The sequence below is a fragment of the Aedes albopictus genome, chromosome 2 (assembly GCF_035046485.1).
Source record: "Aedes albopictus strain Foshan chromosome 2, AalbF5, whole genome shotgun sequence".
NCBI lineage: Eukaryota > Metazoa > Arthropoda > Insecta > Diptera > Culicidae > Aedes > Aedes albopictus.
The window spans coordinates 150,314,328-150,326,328 of record NC_085137.1 but is presented as its reverse complement, the minus strand read 5'-3'; the positions used below and the strand labels follow the sequence as shown (position 1 = coordinate 150,326,328).

General features: G+C 37.0%; 2 long non-coding RNA genes across 3 annotated transcripts; both read right to left on the bottom strand.

Moving 5' to 3' along the window:
* Window positions 1-2,777: 2,777 nt before the first annotated feature.
* On the bottom strand, window positions 2,778-3,558 carry LOC115269477 (uncharacterized). The gene is made up of 2 exons (XR_003898779.2): window positions 3,226-3,558; window positions 2,778-2,941 (listed from the first exon to the last, which is right to left on the bottom strand). It is a non-coding gene; the product is annotated as an uncharacterized LOC115269477 (long non-coding RNA).
* A 4,501-nt stretch (window positions 3,559-8,059) lies between these two features.
* LOC109428496 (uncharacterized) lies at window positions 8,060-10,492 on the bottom strand. Of its 2 annotated transcripts, none has more exons than XR_009997518.1 (7): window positions 10,394-10,492; window positions 10,067-10,118; window positions 9,658-9,714; window positions 8,884-9,448; window positions 8,643-8,699; window positions 8,388-8,440; window positions 8,060-8,131 (listed from the first exon to the last, which is right to left on the bottom strand). It is a non-coding gene; the product is annotated as an uncharacterized LOC109428496 (long non-coding RNA). The 2 variants fall into 2 exon arrangements; XR_009997519.1 differs by lacking the exon at window positions 8,060-8,131 and having other exon boundaries at window positions 8,138-8,440; window positions 8,884-8,933; window positions 9,154-9,448.
* Between the last annotated feature and the right edge of the window lie 1,509 nt (window positions 10,493-12,001).

The window sequence follows — 12,001 nt, the reverse complement described above, 5'->3', positions numbered from 1 at the left end:
TTAAATTTGCACTTGATTGATAAATTTTACATGAAGTTAAAGCGCTTAGTAAAATATTCAATATCTGACCGTCGTATTTCAATATACTCTTATCTTAAGGATGTCAATGTCACGGGATAAGTACATCCATTCTTTATCCATCAAACAACAATGTCGAAGACATCATCTTTCTAAGTAATCAGGATCTTGAGATATATGAGGTATAAAATGGGAATGCTCACTAGTGCCACCTGAATGTGAAATAGGGTAATTCATGTATTTTGGACAGGCTGAGGACAACATTGGAAAAATCGTCCCCTAGCTTCCTTAGAAAACAATGATTATTTTGCAAAGTTACTAATACGCTTATAATATGATTGTACTTTGCGTCCCTGGTGACAAAAACCTTAACGAAAGCATTTTAAACTGAGAAAATCACAACTTCCAATCGCCTGTTAGAATTGCATTTTGGACACCTAATATATGTTATGGACACCCTCAGGTATATATAATTTGGACGGGGCAATTATCTCAATGTTTAGCCATGAATACTGCTAGATCGTGGAAGTAGCATGAATTAACAAATAGTTTCTTGCAAATAATCTAATTTCTGCGCTTAACAGGAATCTATTTTGATAATTGTTACAGTTTTTGTTAAAATCGAGTAAATATCGTCAGACCCACAGAATACGCCTCCAAGTATGCAATCGCACAGCATCCCCATGTAGTTCGTCAGAAGACCAAAATATATTTACAGTATAGATAGTAGAGTAAACATAGATCCGTCGATGATGAATCCGTTGTATCCAAACGAACTGTCAAAATTTGTATCCAAACGAGCATGACGTCACGATTCCAACAACAACAATGGAGCGCATGACGTCATATCCAACAGTCGCACTCCTGAAAAATACTATTCGCACGCTTGAAACATTTTATTCAGTGATGTCCGCAGATCTATGTTTACTCTACTATCTATAATTTACAGTAGAAAGCTTGTAATGTATTTTACGCACCATCTATTTTAGGCGTTCTAGATGAATTTTAAGAGATTGGCTGCCTAATGCTGCTTTATTGAACATTTTTCATTGTAATAAGGCTTTTAAAATTCTTACAATTATTAATTCAACGATTTTGAGGTGAATATTGTATGTGACTGTGAAGTGTGTGTCGTCTTGTATACCTGTGTCTTAGAGGGGTTTTAGTGGAATAATTTACATTTTCGATAATTTTGAAGTAAATTCTTAATTGTTAACCCTTTATAAGGCCGAGAAAACTAGTAGAGTTGTCAACGTATAATATCATGGAAATGATTATATACATTATTACATGTACAAAGCAATTTTTATTTGAAAGAAACTCTCAAAAATCTAGGTGGCAATATAGTTGCCACTGCCCGTTTAGCCCAAAAACGCTGGTGGCAATATAGTTGCCATTGCCCGGTAACCCCAAAAACGAGCTTTTGAGGTGGCAATATAGTTGCCACTGCCCGTTTAGGCCACCAGCGCTGGTGGCAATATTCTTGCCACTGCCCGTTTAGGGTACTTTTCTTCTTTTGACTTCGACAAAAAGCTGGAAAAGAGATTTTAGAGTGGATTAGGGCTTAACCCATAATATAAACTGTGTTGTTCAGCTCATGTTAACCCATAATTTGATTATTTCTTAAAATATTTACCAAATCTAAAATTTTTCAATAAGTTTGAGCTTATTTTCTTCACGCGGTCAAATTTAGCCATTTTTGAGAACACAAATGACTCCCAAATTGTTGTTAAAGCTTTGTTTAGCACCAAAAAATACCAGGTGTTGTTGGTAATCCCAATTTTGCGTAAACCAAAAAAAAAGTTCGAAATAAATTGTTGCAACACAGATAAAAATACAAACAGTAGGTGGCAATATAGTTGCCACTGCCTTATAAAGGGTTAAGCGTATTTTCAACGTATGTAATCAGAATAGGGTCTGTTTGATCCAATAATCGATATTGAGAAGTATCTACTTTTATTAGTTCTCCGGAACATTACAAACATCACCGTGCATGTCCAAATTACATACATGTCCAAATTATATTTTTTACCCTAAGCGTATTAGTAACTTTGCAAAATAATCATTTGTTTTCTAAGGAAGCTAGGGGACGATTTTTCCAACGTTGTCCTCAGCCTGTCCAAAATACATGAATTACCCTATCATGTAAACTAAGTACAGTTTTTGACAGTACATTTTGGATCACTGCAAAAACAGTTAAGCCTTCAGTACACGCTTTGCCAAGTGTGCAAATTTTTCCGCACGCAAAATCCAACAGGCCAACAGTGGTCTCAACATTGACATAACATCGGAAATGTCAAGCATATGCTTTGCTGTTGGTTGATGCGTGCGGAAAATTTTGCTCACTTGGCAAAGCGTGTACTGAAGGCTTTAGGATGACCTAGGATATCCAAAAAAATATTCTTCTGGAGGACTCCCAGTCAGAACTCCTAGAGGGGTCCCAGGCGGAATTCTTGGAGGACTCCCAAGAGTAACCCCAGGAAACACTACTGGGCGAATTCCAGGACCTCTTAGAGGAATCTCTGGTGGAACTTCTGGAGTAACTCCGGGAGGAAGGAATGGTCGAGCAAATCAGTCGATTTCGGTATGGGGTTTTCGTTCAGTGTAGAAAATGAGATCATTTGAGATTTGGGACCGCTAAATACAACAAAACACACTAATTTATAGACTCACAATACTAAAACCCAACAATTAGGTAGATTTGTTTCTTCAAAATAGATCAACGAAATTTCTTTCTTCAATAACAACCAATAGCCGAATTTTTCATATATTCTGGGGATTTTATTGAAAAGTTTCCCTTCGACATACGACTACTGTCTCAAAACTGAGCTTAACGTTGGAAAATGCACACAACAACATGCGGAAAGTGACGTGTTTCTCTATCCCCGAATTTCCCGAAACAGCAGTGTTTGGCTTACCTGACCTGTAAAGAGGAGAGAAAAAAGTATTCGTTAGACCAGTCTGAACCAATTGCTTATAAATTATTGTTTTGTATGTTTCGGTGTCAGAGTAAATGGATTTTTCATTAGGTTTTACTCAACTAATGTAGGTAAGGTAATTTGGATTTTTTCTCATCATTGAAGATGTTTTGAGTGACAGAAGCAGCTTTATGAGATCCTCGCTTTACATGTAGTATGGATTCTTGAAGATCAATGAAGATGCATTATCAAGGGACAATAAAACACACAACTCAGTATCAAATCTTACCTTATCTGGAATGCAGGAGAACTCTAACGTACTGTAAAACATCTGTGGAAAAAACGGAGAAAAAACTGAATTAACAAAATGGAACCAAAAACTATTTAGCAAAGATTCTTTTCATTTTTGAAGATTCAGTTTCACAATTGTTTTTTCATGGTTTTTCAAGTAATGTAGGTAAGGTAATTGAGATTTGTGATCATCATTGAAAAGAACTTGAAACACGTTAGGAAAAATGAATACAAGTACTGAGAATCATTCGTGCAAAGTCTACCTCTCATATTGGGGTTATTTTTTAAATACTGCTATTCGATGTGAATTCTATACGTTATATTATCCTCAAAAATTTCCGAACACATTATTCAGTTATACACCATCGTTCAAAAATAATAGGAAAAAGTTCAAAAATAATACAAAAAGAGAAGCTATACAAAAAAAAACTCATTCCCAACGAATTCTAGTATGGATTATTAACTCAATACTGCGTTCATTTTTCTCAACATGTTTCTGATGTCAGGACATCGGTTAGAACTCAAACTCACCGTTGATCGTTGATCCATTTGTTGAAACCGGATTTGTGGTCGTCATCTCAAACGATTTCAACTGTAAGAAAACAAAGAACATATTAAAAAAATCTGTTAGATGGTAATGTTAACTTGCTTTAGAAGTTCAGGGGCAAATGTAGCCAATGCATCCAAGATAAAGTTAACTGACAAAGGCGTTAAAATCATCCGGCAGGAGTGTCAAAGGATTCATTATCTTGTCCATCTCGAGACCGCTTGACCTTGCGAGTTACGGTCAAGCAGCTCTAGTCAGGACTCACAATGTTTCTGAATGGAAATGAACTCCAAAGACAACTTACCATTCAAAAGCTCGTTGCATGTGTCAGCAATTTGAGAGTGACGACAGCCACCGAGATCTGAAATTATAGAGAAAGAAACAATGGGCATTGTAGCGTAGAACTAAACGAGACTAATATAAGTTAAGTCAGAGATGGAAATGTTGCTTCAAGATTGATTTCTAACCCTAGGAACGGGCGAGAAAGGATAGGATTTGAAAGCGAGTTGATTTCGTCCATAACGGAGATCGTGCAACTATGCCCTTGGCTAGAATTGCACGACTGACTAAAACAGGACGTTGATTTGAAAGTGTGAATGTTTTTATCGTTTTTATACTTGAAAAAAATGACGAATTTGGTGAAATAAAGCATAAACTCACCTCATCAAATCAGAAGACGCTTATCAATCAGGGCTCATTGTGAAAATCTGTAAATTAAAGCAAAAACAATCCATTAGGACAAAAGAAAAGCGGTTTTCATCATGAATTGAGTGTGTGTAAACAGTAGTGTAAGCAACGACGCAGTGTTTTCGATCGACCATTGTGTAGGTTCAATCAAGTAGATTGCGTACAATGCTCTCAACGATTGTTCTACCATAATTCAGTCAGTATAAAGAGCAACTGAACACATCTGCTCAACACACTCGTCAAACATGGATAGCTCATATTTGGGATTAGTGTCTGCTTATACTGGCATTGTAACCGACTTACCATTTTAGTGACACTGTCATCTACAGAAGAAATCAGCAGATCGTCAGCACCAAAAACCACCTGCAATGAAATTCAAACCGATTATCAGTATAACGAAGGGCAAAGGGACAATAGCAGTAGTTTCGAGTTTGGACATGTCAGAACGAATTTCTATCAGCATTATTTTTTCCTCAGACAGGGATAACTGAATAATTCTGAGTCATCACGAGTGCAATCGAAACTAGATGCATAGTTTAAAAGAGCGTATCAATCAAAGGAAACTTACCTATTGGTTCGGGAATTGCATCAACGATTGTCATTTGTGGAGAACACGCCCGACCTGCGACAGAAAAAGATAAACAACATGATTAGACACTGGCAAATGTAGACAAGAGACATGTGTGAAACAATATCTTTTCAGATTAGAACTAACAACATATAAACGTTCAGCCTGGAGCGGTACATCAATTGTTCTAAATTTCCAAGATATCATCATACAAAGGGTAATAATAGTGATGCATTGCATTATGGAAAGCTTACCTGTAGAACACCAGAGTTGGTTCGACTGGGCTGAGCTCGCATTAGGAAAGCTGCAACAAACGCGAGAAAACAATAGTGAAATTAGTGAATTGTGTTCGTCAGCACGAATTCTCTAAATTCTTTGTTTGGTTTGATGTCAGATTATGGAAAACAACATGTGTTCATTCTGCCTGGAGCGGTACAATAAAATCCAAAGATCATCACGTATGATGAAGACGAGTGTTTTGTCAAACAGTTTGGGTGACATTCATAATGAGTATCACTATGATATTAGTTTGATGCTTTCCTGTTATCTTGCCATAGCTCCCCGCTGACACCAATAACATTTTGTTGACGCACTGCAAAATGAAAAGAAAAATGCCATTAATTCTAAATTCTCTAAAAAGAGATCGTAGTTTTGCAAGTTTTGGCTTCTAAAGAGCACTGCAATGGCGTTTTAATGATAAATGATGATACGCGTACCGTCAAGGCGCCATTCACCGTGGGGGCTCCATTCACCGTGTGCCTTCGAATATTTTTTCATTATTTCCATATTATGATTGAATGATATGACAATTTCCCTTCAATTCCACCAATACAATGTTGTATTGGTGAAATTGAAGGGAAATTGTCTTATCATTCAATCATAATATCGCCCCCTTAATGCTAGAACTAGGTAACTCGTTTTGGAAAGTAAGGGTAAAAATGGCTGGTAAAACTTATCCTCCTAAAAAACAAACACTTTGTTGGTCTTAAATGAAGCATCATTATGTGTTTTTGTAGTTTCAATCGACTAACTTTTGTTTATTGTGGTGAGCGTTCAGGTATAAACAAATTGCTCGCGATTTCGCAAAATCAGATACCTAGTTCTAGCATTAGGGGGACGATATGGGAATAATGAAAAAAATATTCGAAGGTACACGGTGAATGGAGCCCCCACGGTGAATGGCGCCTTGACGGTACATGAAACATTCACGACGAACACTAGAATGCAGTACGATAAACTACACTCCATAACAAGTTTAGACGCCTAATTTTCTCTCAGATTTTTTTACAACATAGATAGCACGCAATAAGCCTTTGAAAATAATGTTTTTCACATTCCAATGCTAGTCAGAGCTGTCGCAACTGTGACTTGGTAAACACAATAGGAATGCAAAAACTTCCTCTACGTCCCGATTATCCTCTTTCGTTGCAAAGTAAAATAAAACAACCAAAGCGTAAAGCGAAGGACGTTTACAAAGCACTTTAGAGTATTGATCCAATGGAAACTTACCATATTGAACTGAAGCGTAAGTTTCAGCGCAGCTACTCGAGTTTGACACCTGGAACAATAGGAAAAGAGGCTATTACACATCAGCTCTTCAATCAACCAAACAGTAAGAATCGAAATCTTATCCGGGAAAGAAATGTAGTTACGCCGAGTAAAGAATCACCCTAGCGGGTGGATACGGGTGACCCTTTTATTAGCGCAACTGGTTACTTTTGTCCACGTCGGAGATCACTTAACTAGACCTTTTCTGGGGGTACACGTTAAGTGACTGACTAGTAGAGGACCACTTGAGGGAGATTTTCGATTCAAGGGCTTTACTAATGAACTTACCTAGATGAATTCAGATGTTAAATTGGTCGAATGTAGATTTGTTGAATGAGCTCGATCTGGAAATGATTAAACTATGATAAGTCTGGCAGTCTCATATTTTCAAATATGGAAAAGTGAACACAAAATCCATCTCTTGTAAGTGAACTGTACTGGAATTCATGGTGAAGTTTTTATTTGCATCTATAACAGCTTTATGGCATGTTCGTAAACTGGAAAGTTGTATTTGAACAGAAGGACGAGGCTAACGGATAAAATTGAAATTCAACTTGAACAGCAGTATGAAAAATTTACACAAACGAAATTTGTCTACGAAGAGCTCGATTTTGCTGTCACTTTTCTGAAAACTATTACAACACATATGATGAAAATGTCGTTGACAACTGAAGCTGACAGGGAGACGGCATTGAGAATGATCCGTCCCTGTGGATGAAGCAACGAGTTTCTATTGTCTCATCGAAAAACAATAATTCCGATTGAAGAGATTCTTCGATCCCGTGAGGAATTACCGTCTGTGTTGAGACGTCTAGATGAAAAAATATGTACCGTGAGGTCGCCATTCACCGCCCATGCCCCATTCACCGCTCATTTTGGGCCAATCATACAAAAATGATCAAATGTTAGTAAAGTATCGTAACAAAAGTGAATGTAACATGCTGTCACATTAAAAAACTTTCATTTCACCAAGTTTTTATATGGATGTACCTGAAATCACGTTCTCAAAAAATATTTCTCACACTGCGCTGCAGGACAACATGGGAACTGTTCAGGGCAAACAGCGGAAGAAATATCCAACAGGTAAAACCCATTAAAGATTCCGCTTTGACAAAACAGGATGAACTGAACGCCATGAATTATCAATACTTTGGTAAATAAAAGTTATTTTGTTTTTATAAATGAATAGTTTCTGTGATTCCATGAAAAAATAATCCAGTGAGCGGTGAATGGATCCATTATGAGCGGTGAATGGATGCATGAGCGTTAATAGGAGCCAAGAGATAACACATTTGAATTTTTATTTTTTCGGTTGTAAACATATTTTACAATCGTTTTATATTTTTTCTATAATAACAACATAATTGTTGAATTGTTAACGTAAATTAAAGTGCAATATTCGCAAACGTCGATTTTTAATGTCATATACTTTACGAAAATGCCGTTAAATGAGCGGTGAATGGCGACCTCACGGTACAAAACAACGAAACGAAACTTACCTTTGGTTGTTAAATTAGGCAGGGATTTCCAAGCACATCGACGACAGATAATCTCCTGGAAACGAAGGAAAAAACAATAGAAATTTTAATGCCTTGTAGAACACTCGAAAAATTTGCTCTTTTTTGAGAAAAATAAATGTAACAGTAGTTTCCACGGAGAAGGGCAACGCAAACGTTACAGCCAATCGCCAGAATAATAAAGTAATTTGCTCTTGTCCAACAGCGAAGCGAGTGCAGTTTAGAATCTAACCGCAGCCACATTAGGATGGACGTCACCGAAATCACAGCGCATCACAATCACAACAACTCACCTTTTTGTCTAGAAGAGCCGTGTGATCTGAGGGATGAAACAACTGATTGAATCCTGTAAAAAATGAAGACGAAGAATTAGAATCGTGGGTGCCATAAACACCAAGATGATTTTTACACGGTACAAGATCAGATAGGGCAAGTCTGGGTAACTGAGGTTTCAACAACAATAGAATTCTGTCCCCATTTGCGTATATTGTGTTTAAAATCATCATTCAAAGGCGTAAAACTTCGGTAAAATTGCATGAATTGCTTACCTTTAGTTGGTAATGTGGATTCTCAACTCGTTTGTGCAATTCGTTGGCAACATTCAGCTATATAAAGAAAGAAGTATGATTTAGAACGAGGTAGACTTCTTCTGCGCATTCATGATGAACACTAGTATGGTTCAGTAAGACCAATCGAATATTTTATTCAACACTATATTTAAGTAATATTCATTGTTTCATCATAAAATGTTACGGACTTTAAACTGTGGTTGATAAAAATGATTCTTACCTGATGTACACTGAAGATCCAATGCAACAATGTTTGTATTTGGAAAGATTCTGCAACGAAAACATATGATTAGTAATTAGAAAACCTTTGGAAGCGTGAAACTAGTATTAGAGTCTGAAGCAACTAGAATCAGATAGGGCAAGTCTGGGTAAACTAGAGTTTCAACAACATTAAATTCTGTCCCCGTATGCGTATATTGTGTTTAAAATCATCATTGAAGTAGTTGCTCATAGTACCGTAGATAACCCATTGAGTTAGAAGTTGACTTACCTTTGTCACTTATAAACGGATCAACTTCTTGTTCTTAGTTTTCACCATGAAGGTTTCTGAAAATGAAAGAGAAATTTGCCTTAGTAACAAAGTTTTTAATCAGAAAATGACATGCTGATGATCAAATGAGGGTTCAGAATTGAAAATGGTCAGCACTATTCCTAAGACAGGGATAACTGAAAAATGATGTGATCATCATTGGTAGATATGAATCTCACCAATCAAGAACTCATTACTCACCTTTATCGTATTTTTTACAGAAGCCTCGATCATTATGAGAAAGACATTTGTCAATCTGTAATTTGAAATGGAAAAGCAATAGTTAGTAGACTGAAAAACGATCCAAAATGGTTTTTCTTGATTGCATCGAGTATAATTCAGATTAGAACTAACAACATATAAACGTTCAGCCTGGAGCGGTACATCGATTGTTCTAAATATCCAAGATATCATCATGAAAAAATAATAAGATGCAAGCAATTATGGAAGTCTTCAGAAACTTACCTATGAAACAATGAAACTTGTTTTCGCATATTAGCTGATCAGCTCATACCAAGGAATCTGTAAGAAATCAGAGAGAGAGATGATAATGTTACCGATTTGTCCTATGAATCAACTTAACTATTATTTATTTAAGACTATTGTCAGTTTATGGAAAACAACATGTGTTCTTTCTGCCTGGAGCGGTACAAATAAAATCCAAAGATCATCATGTGGAATAGTGAAGCAGAACTTGTCAAAACTTCGCAATCGATTCCATCAACTATCGAAAACATTCACGATGAATAGCAGTATGGCAATCAAATGGCTTTTCAAACATGACTGTGACTGTGTTCTCGTTAACTTTTAGGACATCAACGATTGCAGTTGACGAATTATCCTTCGGATAAACAATAAACCTAGTTGTGCTTACCTATTGTGCGTTTGCTATCCATGCCAACTACAGCGGTGAAGCGGCGTGCCGTCTGAAAATAAAACAAAAGGGTTTCCATTAGAACAATTCCGAAAAAAACGGAAATCTTCCGAATCTGCAGTTATATTTCAGTGTTATTAGCCTTGTGATGGGTACTTAAAATTGTACTGAAAATACCCTGCAAAGTGACTAACTATTGTTCTTGTCCACTGGGAAGCGTCTAATCAAACAAATCGTTTCGACAGACATTGGCGAAGCCAATTAACACTGGTGGACGGATTTCAACTTATTTTCTTATAATTAAGACAACTAAGCAATAGTAATTACCTGTTCGTGATGAACCGAGTGCGTTCCCATCAGTTTTGAGTCATTCCAGATGGCTGTGAACACAAAATCAAGTAGACTTTAGTCTAAAGAATGTCTTAAATGTGACCTTCGTGTTAATTGGAGCAAAACTGTCGATGCGTATTTCAGGCAAATGTCCTGACGGGTTCGGGACAAATGATGAAGGATCGCACACGATGGTTGCTCTAGTCAAATGGCGTCCTTTCGAGCTGAACGGAGGAAAGATCCAGCCCAAATGGTTTGCCTTGACACATCAACGAGAAATTTGAGTAACTTTTGGAGATATTTACCTGTTTCTGAAGTGGAGTATTCATTGGACGAATAGTTGCTCGATTTGTAAAAATCTGTAAGAAAGCAAAAAACATGGGATAAGTTACAATTTTCTCAGGAGAAAAACATGTGAATTTTAGAAGGTAACTGTAGTTGATTCTTTTAAGTGATCCAATTTGCGCACAGATCATAAACTGGATCATTTAGAAGAAACACCCGAATTTACTATTGTCCTTTCAGCGTCAGAATATAACTACAAACAGAAGCTATTACTGTGTCATGAAGGACTAATTGTTGTTCAAACATGATCATTCAACTCACCGTGAAAAGCAGTGTGCAGGGTAGAGTTCGCAATATTCGTCAGATTCAAAGCACCTTCGTCTAGAAGTAAAGAAAAAATAGCATTTAGTTTTCCTATTGTGTGTATAATTTCGCAGTATCGCAATAAAGTAAGCATTTTATGTGCTTAAAGCGAGAAAACAAAGATGCAACCGAAACTAACTTTGTGTGAGCAATTCCCACTGGAAACTAGTATGCTCTGTGTCTTCTATTGGTTTCCCGCTCTTGGAGCAGCGAGTGGGAAATTTCAGCAAAGACAGTAGCGAGTTGTTTTTGTGGTGGTAAACATGAATGAGAAACTTACCATGAGCTGTTTCACGTGGTGAATAGTACTGTCCAACGGTAATCGTATAATCCTGAGAAATGAATGAAAAACTAGAATTATAATCCGTTTTATTCACTTTCTGAATGCATTTCTGGTGGTAGATTGTTTTCGATAAAATGTCGTTACACCGTGCGATGTAGAGTCACAAATAAGCTCGAGACTCCAAGATACCTGAGAACATTGATCTGGTCCAAAGTCGCAATGCTTAATCGAATTGAAAGTGGAAAAAGCTTTTGAAGTCGTTTGGACCGATGTGTCAACAAGCAACAATCTACCGCTAATGAATACGACACAAGCGAAACTCACCTTTTCATTTAGGAATTTCCTTCGATCAAAATGCCTCGCGATTCTAGAAATCGAAATAGAGCACAGGAAAAATAATTAAATTTATATCCTTCCCACGAACGTAATGCTTGTTGATGATGATGATGATCTGTTGCAGAGTTTGCGAGAAAGAAGTTCGAATGGGGTCGTACTTCTTTGCAGATTATCTTCATTGATCTGGTCCAGCAGAAACGAACATTGACCGGAGAAGGTGCAGGTCAACATTTACAAGTATCTGGACGAATGTGACGTCTGAAGCGATGTAGTACCACGGAGGAGTTGATCTAAAAGGGACATTGTTTGACTCTGGTCGAAATTACAACGAGAACCGT